General features: G+C 42.6%; 1 long non-coding RNA gene across 1 annotated transcript; it reads left to right on the top strand.

Annotated features, from left to right (window-relative positions):
- Nucleotides 1-10,855: 10,855 nt before the first annotated feature.
- On the top strand, nucleotides 10,856-11,815 carry LOC121593720. Its single transcript, XR_006004831.1, has 3 exons — nucleotides 10,856-11,045; nucleotides 11,111-11,201; nucleotides 11,299-11,815. It is a non-coding gene; the product is annotated as an uncharacterized LOC121593720 (long non-coding RNA).
- Nucleotides 11,816-16,627: the final 4,812 nt, after the last annotated feature.

Raw genomic sequence — 16,627 nt, 5'->3', positions numbered from 1 at the left:
TTTCATGGTCCTGGAATGAAAAAGAAAATTCAGTTAAATACTTCCCTTTTTTAATTTAAATTAAAACAACAGAAAGGTCGATAATCGCGTGATAATTCGGTCATGCTAGCCGTCACACCGGAACCACAGTGATAATAATAACACGTGCTATTTTTATATTAAATGTATACAAATAGGCCGGTAAATTTTGCTTACAATTTGATAAAAAAAAACGTTCTACCAAGCAATACGACAAAACCGTTCCTCATGAATAAAAAAAACACGCTCTATACTAAAAACCGCTACAATACCAAAACGAACAACCAGTTTCACACACTCTGCAATGTAGTTTAAATGATGAAATAAATGGACAAACCCTACACCAAATTATTTAAGCACTTGTGATACCTACAAACACTAAATTATTCAATAAAATGTTCAGCACAATTGCGGCCCCGAGCCGAGCCGGCGACTCACAGACAACAGTTCACACACACACACAAACATTTTCGTTAAAAACAGTTGTACTTACTATTTTTTCATTGCGTCGACTGCTTCCTGCTTGTTCCATGGCTAGAAATACAATATGTATGTTAAATTACCACATATTTTCAAAAAAACATACACAACAAAATATCAAACATACTCACCGAGCTGTTTGTTTACTGGTTTGTGATCAAAATTATAGGCTCCTCGACCCAAAACGCTTTTTGACAGATAAATTATACCAGCCTCTAGCTTCGACCCGCCGCCGCTAGATGGCGTACGCGTTCACAAAAATTAAGGCCGGGCTACATTGATCGTACTCCGTAGTGTAATTTCGATTTTCACTAGCGCATCTGGCGGCGGCTGACCGAAGCATTTTGCCAAACAATTTGGAGCCGCTCAAGAAAATACGTTAATTTTCCATTTGTTTCACTTAAATCGGAGAAGAAAAGTTTTGTAATTGATAGATAAACATATTGTGCAAGTATTTCAGCCATTTTCGCATAAAAAAACGATGAAAAAACTACTTAATTTTGAGATCCGGTGCGACCGTTCCCTTGATGACGTGTACAAAATCACAACTAAATCCATTAAAAAACTTCCATATCAGTTATTTCATCAATTTTCAAGAGATTTTCGAAAGCAGATATTGTATCTCCCTCAACCCTTTAGCTTTACCTGTAAAATATTTCACCTGTCAAATAGTTCATTTCGCTGTATATTTCACCTCGTCTGGCCTCACGGTAACGCTCCTCAAGCGCCACAGAGCCACTAGCCGGGTAAGTTTTGCATTTTTATTCCAAAAAAATTTGAGTTAAGAAGTCGTACTAACTTCAAATTTAAAATATGCTTCAGGAAAGATGTTTTCTAACCATGTGCAAAAAATAAAAATATAAAAAAAAAGTTTTTTAATTTTTAAGTTTATATAACCATCAGATGAGCAACATACATTTTATATGCATTTAACATATCGTAGTAAAATTAAAATTAAAAAAATCCTATCAATATTTTTTTCCATCAAAAATGTGCTGTAACTCCAACACCACCTTGGCCTTGCCGCATGTTTTGAGTGGATACGTATGTCTTTTCCTTATCTTTCATACTTTTTATTGCAGTAACACTGATAACTTCTTGTTTGTAATGATATCAACCACTACAAGCAAACGAAATACAGTCAACTCTCTCTTGAGAGGCGTTGGGACTGTTGCTATAGGAAACTGCGCACACGATTGCCAATTTGAGCATATATCATTCAATAACCATGGCAACACCATACACAAATAAGAGGGATGTAGAATTCAGAGGTTTTCCAAATTAGGGGGACAAAAATGTACTGGAAATCAAGGGACTGTGGAAAATGTTCAAATAAGATAGGTTTTTCATATGGGAGAGGTATCAAATAAGAAAGAGTTCACTGTAGAATACGCTGGCTGAAAGTTAACACCAGTGCTGCAACATGTCATGAGTATCACGAGATTTTCACCAACACCACGGATGAACATATCCGTGATAGCTTGATGCTCATTGCTGATAGTCAATAAAAGTGCGTCATGACATGCTGAACACGACATTTGAATTCTTGAGTCCAACGCGATACTCTGACTGACAAGCTTAGCTTAATGCCGGCGCAAGCATAATCATGGTTCTTTCTGGCTGTGAACAGTGCTGTCAAATGCCACTGTTTCAGTCACCAACACTGATGACTGAAACGACGCTCAAATCAGATCACGTACACAACTGAGATGATCAGTGACGATACTCAAACAGTTGGAGAATCAATCGCATGATTGGTGACATTTTGATTAGCACCCAACTTTTGGTCACTCACTTGGACATGACATTTGTCGGCGATAATCACGACATTCCTGAATATACTCGGCGCGTGGGCTCTAACAACAAAATGAGCATGCTTTCTCCCTCTGACTGTTTTGAATACCTGTTGGGCCAAACAGAGCGAGAAAACATGCTTCTTTTTGTTTCTTGGAACCATTCGCACGCACCGCATATCTCCCATGACCATCGCGATGATCACCGACTGAAAATATCGCCTGAAACTGACTGACCATGATTTGGATGCACACAATGTCACCAAGCACGTGATGGTTGCACCAACTGTTTGAGGCTCGCCTATAATCATCGCAGTAGAGCTCGTGACGCTGACATGATTTTGTTTCAGCTGGAATTTGTCATGAGTATGTCAGTGACATTTTGCAAAACCGATCACAGCAAAAAAAGTCGGGACATGTCATGAGCATGTATTGGTCACACCAACCGTTCTAAGTATTACCTCTGATTATCTCAATTGAGTACGTGACGCTGTTGTTTCAGTTAGATTTTTTATGACATTGACGGTGACATTTTGCTGCACTGGTTAACACACACATTCATACGTTTGTTATAGTGTAACTGCCGGAAAGTGATGAGCGTTCCAATGGCTCCGAAGCCGGCTCCGCACACTCGGCTCCGGAGCCGGGTCTGCACTAGTGATGGGTAAATTTAGCAAAAATCCGCAGTCGTCTCTGATAAATTCGGAATCGACTACGGAAGGTAGGTCCACGCTGCAATATCCGGAGTCACCCGGAGTCGCCCGGAGTCGGAGTCGTCCGGAGTCGCCCGGAGTCGTCCGGAGTCGTTCGGAGTCGTCGGAGTCGTTCGAAGTCATCTGGAGTCGCACGATTCCGGAAGACTCTGGAAGCCTCCGGACGACTCCGGGCGGATCTAGTGGTTCCATTTTGCCAGAGTCGGAATCGAACTAACAATAGTCGGAGTCGGATCGGAGTCGTGGGTGCGCTCAATACAGCACATCACTAGTCTGCACCAACAGCTCCGGAGCCTGCTCCGCACCAACAACTCCGGAGCCGGCGGCTCTGGACTAACGTTTCAATAGAGACGGCATTGTATGATAGCGTAAAAAAACTAATCCATCTTCTCGCAAGTGTAGAGGCTAACACCCTATGTGATTGATTGTTGAACAATGTTCAAATTTTATCGATATTTTTAAACTTTATTGAAAAAGATTTTTTGATTCAATCTGTTAAACCCGGCTCCGTAGCCGTGGATGCGGAGTCGTTAGTGCGGTGCCGGCTCGGGAGCCGCTGGAGCGGAGTCAGCTTCGGAGCCGTGGGTGCGGAGCCTTCTCCGAAATTGTCTGGAACCGTTCGGAGCCAATTAAAAAAAAAGGTCATAACTCCCCACCGGTTAAAATTAGTCACTCAGCGTAAAGAAACCACCCTGGTACCAAAATCCATGCGATTTTGGCTCTCACGGATTGATTAAATGGCACCCGATTAGATGATCCGATAGAAGCACTTTTCATGCTTAACGGATTGAGCGAGATACACCGTCGCGGCGGCGTGATACGTTGCATGCATGTGTACTAGTGATGGGTAATCCGGAGCGGAGTCATGGATCAACTCCGACTCCGGTGCGCAAAATATGACTTCCGACTCCGGGTCACACCCGGATTCAACTCCGGATCAGTCCGGATCACTCCGGATCACTCCGGATCAGTCCAGATCACTCTGGATCACTCCGGATCACTCCGGATCACTCCAGATCACTCCGGATCACTCTGGATCAGTCCGGATCACTCCGAATCAGTCCGGATTACTCCGGATCAGTTCAAATGAGTCCGGATCAGTTCGGATCAGTCTTGATCAGTCCAAATGAGTCCGGATCACTCTGGATCACTCCGGATCAGCCCGGATCAGTCCGAATAAGTTTGGATCAGTCCGAATGAGTCTGAATGAGTTCGAATGAGTCTAGATGAGTCCGAATGAGTCTGGATTAGTCTGGATGAGTCCAGATGGGTCGGGATGTCAGCGCCTACACGCACGGTCCAAAACAGCCGAAGTCATACAAAACCATGAAAAAGTCTGCGCCCTTTTGTTCCGGCGTCCTCGTGAAGATTACCGAGCCGAACCGAATAGTTGTGTTCGATAAACATGTGTGCGTATCAGGTAGCATTTGTACTGCTTACCTGCCGTATGCCGCTGTGATACCGAGCGAGACGCATAGAAAACGCATCTAGAGGACATGTGTAGCCGTGTAACTTTTCTATGTCTCTTTTGCCTTGTCCTTGCCTTTAGATCCTGATGAGTGAAGCATGCACACCTTTCGGGTACGTTCGTGGTATATGCTCTGTCCCTCTCATGTTGACCGGCATCGGTTGTTGAGCCAAAGAAGAAGAAGAAGTGATCACGTTCAAGGTTTCTAATCGATCTAGCTCCTCATCAACAGTCTTCAGCATTGCGTATGCCACCGGCCGCTTGGGACGAAATATGGGTCGACTGCCTTCCTTCACTTTCAACTTTATGCTTGATTTGGTGCAAAGACCCATCCCTCGGAAAACTGTTGGAAAACGTTCCTCCCATGTCATCTGAGTTGCACTTTCCGCATCGATGCTACTACAATAATGGTCCATCGAGATAGATCCGAGTGAAAAGGACTCCACGACGTCTGCTGCTAGTAGCAACAGGTTAGCATATGCGACTCGAACTACTGCCTTTTGGGTCCTAGAAGCAATGGTTAATAACGCTTCAAACTCACCCATTAGTTCAAGATACTCCTGCGAGGCCGCCTTAGCTTTTACCGTAGCCCTTATCAGAGATGGCTGTCCGATATCCTTCCACAAGCCCTCGCTGATCACCGTAATATCTGATGCCGTGTCTAGCTGCAACTTAATTGGTCTTCCGTTGATCAAGATATGTACATACTTTTGCCTTGCTTCTACGTTGCACACATTTATGTTCACGACGCGCGTTGCCACATTTGTACCTTTTTTATTGTATCCACGCCGCTGCAATCGATTTACGACTTCACAGTGCCCTTCGCGATGCCCATACCTTCCACAATCCGCACATTCGTGGGACCTATATGGACACTCACGCTTCCAATGCGGGCCACTGCACAACCAACACGCATTCAACGGTTTTTGTACTGACATGGTGTTATCATTTCCCCGTGCATGCGCCTGTGTCAGTTGACCGTAGGACTTGTACTGCTGACGATTAAATTGAAATTGTTTCTGTCTACAGCCACCGCTCTTCACTGCAAGGACCCGTTCTCCTGATTCTTTGGCAATTAATGCACTATCAACTTTTATATTGGTGATACGCTGGCATTCCGCTGATAACTGCTCCAACGTCACATCATGTTTCTTCTCGATACGGGCTAATAACCGATTGCGCATGTCACTATCGACTTCTTCTTTGAGCCCGCAAACAAGGATAAGGCACTTGAATTGCTCCTCGTTCATTCCGGCAAACTCAAAGTCGACAGAGGCACGGTTTGCGCGGCAAGAAAACGTGAGCAGATCTTCCCGGGGTGCTTTGGTTATCTGCATGCACTTGTAACGTTTGCTGAGTAAGGATTCCGTTCTACTTAAAAGGGCCGTTAGCTTTGCAACCGTTTCGTCAAATGTTAGTTCACGAGGCGCGCGAGGTAGTATAAAACTGGTGAAACGAGCGTGTTCTGCCGTGCCCATCTTACGCCCAAAGAGCCGTACTTTCGCCCAATCGTCGAGTCGGGAAGCGTCCCTAAAAAATAAGTCCTCATAACGCTCGTACCAGGCCTTAAACGTTGCTCCTGATTCAGCCTCATATCTAAATTCGCTTATGTTGCTCGCCAACGCATCAATTATAAGCTCAGGATTAGTTGGTATCAAACTTGGTTGCGAAGGCTGCGGGACGGATTGCTGTTGGTATTGCAACATTTGTGCCATAAGCGGCTGTTGCTGGTTCCTTTGCTGTTGCAATAATTGCAGTATTTGCGATAGCATCCCGGCGTCTTGCCCCGAGGTCGATGCACCTTGCTGCGATGGCGCCCCGACTACATTTTGGAATGGTGGTTGAGCTAGTAACGCTACGTTGCTCTGCGGTGGCTACTGCTGCCCATTACCAAAAACTGCATTTCCTCCCCAATTTTGGGATATGCGTCGATGCTCTTTTTCCTCCATCATTTCGTCCGGGTTTAGCATCCTTCTACGCTTACGCGAAATTGTACCGATTTCTTTTGGCGCGATTCACAAACGATTAATAAAAAATAATAATAACGACCTGATGCGTATACGGCCGACACACTTTGAATAAATAATACGTTATAACGAAACAAAATAAATTAACTCTGCGTTCGGTTCGATAAAACAGTTGAATAAATAAAAAATGTAACTAAACTCGTCGCCACTGTTGTGATATTGCCACCCTTCTATCGAATACAGTACACTTCGTCTTTCTGCTGGCCGTGCGGTAGCCCTCAGTGTAATAATGCACTTTGCCGCTCGGCTCTCTCTCTCTCTGGTCCGACCTGCTACACTCACACATCACCCGAAGACCCTTGCCTGTCATCGGTGAGTGCCCTTAGCCGTTAAACAGGTTGGGCCATAACAATTATTCCTTTTTCTTTTGACATCTCAACAAGGTGCATGCATGTATCAAAGTAGCTAGACATTCCTTTCCAACAGTAATTACATTCAAAAGGGATTGTTTTATAATTATTCACTGGAAAAAGGGTGGGAATAACAAAATAAACAGAAGTAAGGAAATCATACCACAAGCGCTACTTTCCATGACATTGCTAAACACATTTAAAGAACTATAATATGCCACACATAGAAATAATTGGTACGATACTTCATGCGTTACGCGCTGCAGTTTGTTTTGACAAACAAATCGATTTCAGATCAATTTGGTGGCAATGTCTCGAGTCAACGAAAGAAGTCTCTAACAAGCTTGTATAATACCGATTTCGTTTCAGTTTGTGTAGCGCGGTTTTGTTTGACACATTTCCGTTTGAATAAGATAATCGACACTGATGTGTATTTTTGTCAGGTTCTAAATGTGTTACGAAAGTTTACATTCAGCCATACCGGTGAACTCGTTCGACGAGAAACATTCGTCAATCATGAGTGGACAGGATTGTACACACTAGGTTGGCCAGTACAAAATCTATACGGTTTTCTAATTTTTGATCTAGAGCAGCGGTCGGCAAAGTCCGGCCCGCGGGCCAAATGCGGCCCGCCGCAACATTCCATCCGGCCCGCGAAAGGTTTTGACTGATTTTGAAAGATGGGAAGAAACTGTTCGTATACAAATTACTGAATATTTTTTAGAATAACATTTTATACCATCGTACTCTTTCAACTTCAATTAAAGTACTATGGAATGACGGATCAATTTCCCGGCCCAGATAACCCAGTAATGTACCCACTTGTACCTCTGTCTTCATTTTTAGCTTCTTTTGGAACCTCAAAAAATAAACCTGGGCTCTCTTGCGATGCTTTGATTGTAACCTAATAGTACCAAGATGTTGGTGACCAAAACGCAGACACGTTCTTATGCGACGACAGACTTGTGTACGCAGTCCATTTAAGACGCTACGGGGCGTCATTCGTTGATCGCGCACGCTTCTACGTTGGTTAGTTCGCTTTTGGTGATTATGGTAAGAGTTCGACTGATAGAGGTGTCAAGGTGAGGTGACTGATAGAGGTTTTCCGTTGTCTCATGGGATGCTACTATTCAAAGTTCAATTAATGTTTTGTTAGAGCGGGTGAAGATAATCCCATGATAAACCTATGAATTTGTCAATTGTGTTAATGCAACCGTTATGTAATTTTAACATTGTTTCAACACGACAATAAGACTTTCGGAATGAAGGAAATCGCACACAAAATTTAATATTGATGAGATATACTAAAGCCTGGTTACAATAAATTTATTTAAAGTTTTGAATGCGACTTGGTTTTGATAGGAGAGTATTAGACTTTCACCAACGCAAAACATTCAATACAACATTTTAAATATAGTGAAACAGCTCCATACATTTTCGCGCTATAATTTTTTTATTTTGTTTTATTCGATTTTCTTAATTTGACACAAATCAGTTGGTTTCCCTTTAAACTATTTTAGAGATATTTTCGATCGTATTTGAAAGCAAAAACAAATAATTAAAAACACCTGTTGTTTTAACGAGAACGACGATTCCACACTGTTTCTGTTTACGAATACAACAATTATGAAAGAGCTTTTTCATAAGGAATCAGTTATCAATTGATCTGACATGGCATTACTTATCCATAAAGCATTTTTAAAATTACTGAATCTATTTTTACTTCGATAATTTTTCAGCCGTTCAGACTTTTGTATCATCCCCAGAATATCTTGAATATTTTTTGCGGCGTTGAGCTTCAAGTTGTTGAGCTCGCTGAAAGAAGACACACACATTCACAGACGGGTCGTCAAAGCACGGTATTTGTATTGGTATTAGTGAAGCGCGCGTATAAAACAGAATGCGAACTCTCATCGCAGCGCGTTTCTCCTTGCTTCCTCAAGCTTCCTCATACCCCTCGGCCTGAATCACTCAAAATTTGGGGTCTCATTGTTTGCGTGGTGGTCATGCGACACACTCGCAATCCACTACCCCCTCCCATGGAAAAACGATCCCACCATCGAGGTGTTGACCAAAATTTCGCTGTATGCATGAGACACACACTCGCACTCCTCCAGCCCTCCATAGCCGATCGTTTCCACCGTTGCGAAGATGGGAGAATTTTTGCTCTGAGTGTGAAACCCTGAAGCGCAAGAGATGACACACTATGTGTAAAGACGATCATAATTCCATATGGTGAAAATGCGTCGATTGTCGTGTCATTTATCTGGTAATGATGTTTTCACTTCATCAAAATTTTAAACATTAACAACTAGGCTGATAACAATATTTGAAATGTAAATCAGAATAAAATCAATTCAATTGAAGTAAAATAAATTCCATTATACTTCATTATGATCATATGATCAACACTGTTACATAGTGTCATATACTTTGTGTTCTTCGCTCTCGCGCTGTGTTGAAAACGTTCGAAACTCATCGCCAGAACAAATGCAAAGTTCATTTGGCAAGGATCGGTGCCGGAAGATGCAGCGAAAACCTCTAAGTGTTAATAGAAAAGTGGTTAAGTAAATCGTGACAGATGTCAGCGCAGGCGTAAATGCAGTTTTTTTTGTTACTTGATCTACGGGTAAGTGCATGCATAGTAAAAAGAATTTTCCAAATGATGTTTGTGTTCTAACAATCGTACTACTTTTAATGTTTGTTTATTTTTCTTTTATTTTTAATCACACCTAGCTATTTCATTACCAAAGCTCCTTATAACAGATCAAAGCAGATGGATTGGGCATACAGAGTCGCCGTTTAACTTAAAATATCTTCGTGAGTTTTAAATAGTACTAGTTTTGTTCACCATTCTAATGCTCGATTTATCTTTGATATCGATATTATCGTGTATGATACTTTCTGTATGCTACATTATTGTTCAATTTCTTTCATTCTCTCCTTTCTACCAATACAAACTCAGACTATCTCTCATTTTTCCATTCCACCCATTCGCTCTTTATTTTTACCTCTTTACTCGCACATACACTTTTCAATACTCACACAATTCACACTGCCGAAAACCGGTGCAGGATACACACGTACCCGTATTGCCTGTCTTCTCTCCTCGTTTCTCCTTTCATCCAGCGTTGTCTTCGTCGAATGATGTGCACACGTTGAAAATTCTCCCTGCTGCTTCTCCTTCGTCCTGCTCTATCGCGTTGAATGATCGTTTCTGCCTTCTTTCCTCTCCTGTTGTTGTCGACTCTCCTAGGGATAGAGGGAAATATTAACTATTTTGCCAACAGCTGTTCCATTTAACGCGAAGCACAATACAGGTGTCCCCCGAGATACGACTGTATTTGGGACCGGAAAAAAGTCCCAACGCAAGGCGTAAGTCGAAAAAGTCGTATGTCGAATATCTCTCAATGTAAAGTTTATAACCGAAGTTGAAGAGTCGAAATCTATGATATCGTGTTTTTTATTTGAAACAATGTTCGATAATGTATTAATTTTACACAAAAGTCGTTTACACGATATAGATATTCAATATCGGGTAGTTGTGGAATCTTTGGAAATTTGTGTGTAACGGTTATCAGCTCAGAAATTCAAAAATATACATCAATTTCTTCTCGATGACAACTTTTCACTGTCAAAATCAAAATCGTCGTATCTGCGAATTGTCGTTGATCGCGCAAATCCCTAAGTTGTGTTATATTTTTATGAAAACCAGAACACGCTTTCACAATTTTACAAAACTTTATTATAACGCGCGCTGTCGAGAGCCGTTTCTCCTTCGTGGTCGGTTACCCAACCAGCAAAACCGAAGCTATTGGAAAACTTTCCTGTGTGCCAAAGCGAGAGAGCATGTCTTCTTTCTCTAGATTTTGGACGGCGCAACGCCGATCGTGTGGCCTATGAACGAAATACGGGAGAAGGGGAAACCGATATCCTTCGAGTGACACACACACACATGCATCTGCATGCGTATTCCGCTGAACCGAGACTACCCATCTCTCTCGATCTCCCATGATTTTTCTGCTATCGCGCTCATCCGGGTGTTAGGCATCCTCAGTCTGTCCAGAACTTTCACTGTGGAAGGATGTGTTGGAGTGATGTGTGATTTCTTGTGCCCCGTACTTTGCTCGTTTACGTTTTGTGCCGTGTTCCATCTTCTTCAATTATGGAATGATTTATCCTTGTAAATTTTTAAGGTAAATTTCTTATCCTCGTGTGTGCTTCAATGAGTACATTCAACTAACGCCTGTTGTCTAAAAAGTTATAGTGCACGCGCATGTTAATCGACGGTTGCCAACATCCCGCAAAACGATCGACGGAAGGAAAACGGTGTCCGGTTTTAAAATATCAAGGTAAGCGTTTCTATAATCAGATGTGCAAAATATTGTTTAGTTTGTTTATTTTTTTATAAAAAAAATGGATTAATTATTGATTAATTTTTATCTACAGGGTTCATCACAGCTCTTTCGTAGAAGAGCGCACTTCAAGGACGCCTAGGATACGGCTAAACATGCGCAGCACCAGTCCGTGACGTCATTTCCAGACAGGCGCCGGCTGAACACGCGCAGCACCAGTCGAGGATATCCTAATGCAGAGGGTAGAAGGAAGAACGAGAGGAAGGGTAACAGAAAGCAACCGCAGCATTTGAAAGGGGTGAAGTATCCAGCCGTATACAGAGTGTGAGTGTTCCAAAACGTATGTGGAAAGAGTAACACCAATAAATAGCATGCGAAAGTGTGCATAAAGCAAAAAGAAAAAGCATTACTACTACATCCAGCAATCCGAAGATATAAGGGGAGGGATAAATACATTTGTATGCGTGAGCAGGACCAGCAATCCAAGCATTTGAATGTGTGCGTCGGTTTGTGCCGTGCTGAAAGTTTTTACTTTAGCTGCTGCTAGTGTAAAAACTTAAGGAAAGCTTAAAGTAAATTTTTTTTACACGGGGCGCCTTCGTAAATTGTTGGCTGGGTACAAGATGAATGTCATTATGGCAGCTTATTCCCGCGATCTAATTCCCTACCAATGTACACAAAACCAGCACCTGTCAATCGTTTCGTTTATCGGTGAAACGCATATGCAAATAACGCAAGTGAAATATTTCACTCGGAACTATGGGCATTTAAAAACATGAAACGTAAACATACTCCCCGCCTTGATGGGACATCAACAGCAAAACAATAACAAACTTTCACCTGTCAAGGCGGCTCCGCTTCTAATAAACATGTGCTTTCCACTCAACGTTCTCTAAACTGTGTGATTACTAGTGAGTAAAACGCAAATTTTCGTAATCGGACGCTTAATCGTTCCCTTGGCGGTACGCAACGTTACAACTCGTACAAGTCCGTCCAGTCCGGGGTGAGTATCAGTTATACGCGCTAACGGCCAACGTGTGGTAGGGAGTAGCTCGTCGACCACAATCACCATCCTTCCAGGCTGGATGTCATCTGCTCGTGCGTTCGATCGCGGGACCTTCTGCATTTCCTGGAGATACTCTTTCTGCCAGTGCTTCCAAAACCTCTGCACTAGTAGTTGAAGCTTCTGCAGGTGCTCGTAAGTGTTCATAGGTACGTGTTGGAAATCGGGGTCTGGCAAGGCAACCATGGACGTGCCTATTAAAAAATGAGAAGGGGTTAGTGCAGCTAAATCATTAGGATCATCAGATACCGGCAATAGAGGACGAGAATTCATAGCAGCCTCGATCTGATGCAGCACCGTGTAGTAGCCCTCGAAGGAAAGGCGTGTGCTCCCAAGGTGACGAAACAGATGACGTTTTGCTGTCTTCACGGCAGCCTCCCAGAGACCGCCAAAGTGTGGTGCTCGCGGTGGTATCATGTGCCATCGGATACCTTGCTCAGCACATGATTTTGCGATGGCGCCCATCTCGGCCTCATTGGACAGCCGCTCGAATAACTCCTTCAATTCGTTCCTAGCTCCTTCAAAGTTCTTCCCGTTGTCTGAGTGCAAATGCTCTGGTAAGCCTCTCCTTGCACAGAATCTTCTTAGGGCAGCTAAAAACCCTTGCGTGGACAAATCACCAACAAGTTCCAAATGGACTGCCTTTGTAGCAAAGCAGACAAACACGCACAGGTACGCCTTCAACGATGCGGCACGACGATGTACTGGTTTCAAGTAGAACGGTCCAGCATAATCAACACCAGTAACTGCAAATGGTCGACTCGGCTGCACTCTTCCGGATGGCTGCTGACCAGTTTGCTGCTCCACAAGTGCAGGTTGGTAACGATTGCATCGATAACAGCTTCTCACAACGCTTTTGACAAGCATTCGTCCATTCATCGGCCAAAACTCCTCACGGATGTGTGAAAGTAATACACGACCTCCACCATGCAGCAATACACGATGCTCATGTTCAGCAATCAAACGAGCCAACGGGTGATGTTTTGGGAGAACCGCAGGATGCTTGGTTTGGAAGGGCAGTTGCGCAAAGTTTAACCTACCGCCTACTCGGATGATTTCCTTTTCGTCAAGGAACGGGGTAAGTCGATTTAAAACCGAACGTTTTCTCACTTGCTTTCGTTCTTTTAGATCCCGTAATTCTTCAGTGAATACTTCACGCTGCGCAAGACGGACTAAAACATTGACGGCTTCTACTCGCTCTTGAACGGTGAGCACTTCTGCAGAGATTGCATCCTCATTCACTTCATTCGTCGAAATAGCCGCAGAATTGTTGCTCCTTTTTTGCTGAACAAGTTGCCGAAGGTACGTGGCAAATCGTAAACAATATGCAACAACATTTACAAGGCGAGTATACGATGACCAACGCAGGAAAAACCAATTGTAACTCGGCGCCGTATGAATCGATGTCTGCAACACCTTCAGCGCTCTCTCTTCATCATCTCCTTCAGAAGGATCGGATACGGGCCAAAACTTCTCTGAGAGCGCGAGCCACGAAGGCCCATGTTTCCACGATCCACTCTCGTTAAAATCAGCAACTGACATACCACGAGATACTAATCAGCTGGGTTCTCAATTCCAGCAACGTGTTTCCATTTGCATCTGGCGGTAAAATGCTGTATCTCGGAAACTCTATTGGCAACAAATGTCTTCCATGTATTCAGCGGCAGCTTTAACCAATTTAGACAAATTGACGAATCGGTCCAAAACCACGATCCATCTATCCTCATGTCGATAGCACGCTTAATGCGGTTATGTAAGTGCGCAGCAAGGACGCAGGCACACAGCTCAAGTCGAGCGATGGATAACCGCTTCAGTGGCGCTACTTTGCTCTTGGATGCCAGTAGCACAACACGAACAACTCCAGCTTCCTCCGACCGCACATAAGTACATGCTCCGTACGCAGCGATGGACGCATCAGCAAACGTGTGCAGTTCCATTTTGGTTACATTAGGAAGCAACACATAGCGATCCATGCTACAATTAGTCAAAGAAGATACCTCGCGTTGAAACTGCTTCCATTTAGCAACAATACAATCAGGCAAAGGATCGTCCCAATCGCACGAAGACACCCACATCTCCTGCATGATGATTTTGGCGCGAATGATGATTGGAGCCATCATTCCGAAAGGGTCATACATTTTAGCTATAGTGGAAAGTACTGACCGTTTTGTTGCGACTGCACTGTCTGGTTGTATCATGCAATCAAATTGCTACACATCTTCTTGAGGCTGCCAGCTGATGCCAAGGGTTTTCACCGTCTCATGCGTAGTGAAACACAACGATGATTTTGTACCGATCTGAGAATCATCCAAACCCTCAAGCACCTCTAGACGATTGGACGTCCATTTTCGCAGCTCGAAACCTCCTTTGCTCAGTAGAACGCTCAACTCTTTCCGCAACTGGATGGCAGCTTCGATGGATTGCGCTCCACCGATAAAATCGTCGACATAAAAATTCTTCTTCAGCGCGGATCCAGCAAGAGCGTAGCCAGCACCTTCATCCTCTGCCAATTGCAATAACGTTCGTGTCGCAAGAAACAAAGAAGGAGCCAGTCCATACGTTACGGTATTCAGCTCATATTCTTGCAAAGGGTGTTGTGGTGAGAATCTATACAAAATGCGTACAAGAGCCCGGTCATCAGGGTGCAGTAACACTTGCCTATACATCTTGCCAATGTCTCCAATTAATGCAACACGGTATGTGCGAAAACGCAACAATTGATCCAGTAGATCATCTTGCACCACTGGGCCAACGCAAAGAGATTCATTAAGAGAGAAGCCATTTGTGGTTTTCGCCGAGCCATCAAATACTACTCGTATTTTGGTCGTGGTACTTGTTTCTTTAAATACTGGATGGTGAGGTAAATAATAACATTCTGTAGGTTCCGGCGTTCCTTTACGTACTGCAGTCATGTGCCCAAGATCCAGATACTCTCTCATGAACGCGTGATACTCCTCCTTCACCTTTGAATCGCGTTCAAACCTTTTCTCCAGAAGGTGAAACCGGCGCTGTGCACCTGATTTAGATTCGCCAAGCCTCAGTCCAAAGTCAGGATGACGTGGCATGCGTACAACATATCGACCTTCTTCATTTCTCTCCGTCGTCTTCTGGTACAGCTCTTCACACCTCTTTTCTTCGGGAGAGTATCCATCTTTATTTTGCAGCGATTCGATCTTCCAAAACCGCTCCATACTTTCTTCCAGCGACAACATACACACGGCTGCAGATACTTGTGACACAGGAGAATGAGGAGGAAATTGTGCAGTTGCTGAGCCGGCTACGATCCAACCAAATACACTCTCGATCAGCCAAGGAAGTTTATCAGATAACTGAAAACGCGCAGAGGAGGGGAACAACGAGTAATAGTGTTTACCCAAGTAACATTTTAAGTTTTATCATAGTTCTAACAATGTTGTTATCATCATGGCATTAAGTATTCAGTTAATAGGTGTTTTTCTTGTATGTCCTCATAAAACCATAATAAAGCTCTTTTAAGCCTGCAAGGGCCCATCTACAGAACTCTATTAAAACTATTCGTTGCAACCTTCTCTAGACTTTAAGATCTTGTACCTTGAAAATTTAATTAAATCTCCAAGTACATGTTACGACTGAGATAATCATATTTTAACAAGATTTGATGGTCTTTAGAAAGTCTTTCAAACACATAAAAAATGAAATCATGGGATAAAAATCAAAAACCGTAGCACTGTGAAATGTTTATTCTTGAAAGATTTCAGTGGCAATAAAAATACAACCATAACATTATCTGCCTGTGAATCGTGATAGTCAACAAATGAAAAAGTCATATTTTTATGTTAAGCAATATAACATTGCCGAAGGGCAAATGTAAATGCCAAGAAAGTTTTACTGATGAAATATTACATTGTACCTCGAATTTTTACGAAGCGCCTACAAAATAATAAACTTAATAAATAAAGATTATTGTTATAAAAAAAATTAATTAAAAATAACTGCCGAGTGTTCTGCTATTTTCCAATAATAAAAAAATCTTTGACTTTAATCCCATATTGTAGCATAGTGTAAAGTAATATCAAGTTAAAAAAGGTCATGTATTATTAAAGATTTAAATTATAAGCATGAAATCAAACACATGCATACACAGAAATTCAATATGGCATACACATTTATGTACCAATAAATGTCAATTTCATTAATAAAAATGGTTTCCATTTCATTAAGACGCTTAGATCTTGATTTACGACTCTTTCACGCACATTTTGATTTAACATGTATGGCAACAAACAATGTTTAGACTTATAACTCTTAGTTTACCTATTCAGCACATGTTAAGCATACGTAACAGCAACAGAGCACATGTTAAGCATAAATGACTGTACAG

The sequence above is a fragment of the Anopheles merus genome, chromosome 2L (assembly GCF_017562075.2).
Source record: "Anopheles merus strain MAF chromosome 2L, AmerM5.1, whole genome shotgun sequence".
In the NCBI taxonomy this organism is placed as follows: Eukaryota; Metazoa; Arthropoda; class Insecta; order Diptera; family Culicidae; genus Anopheles; species Anopheles merus.
The sequence above is the reverse complement of the archived record's forward strand: the minus strand, read 5'-3'. Positions and strand labels throughout refer to the sequence as shown.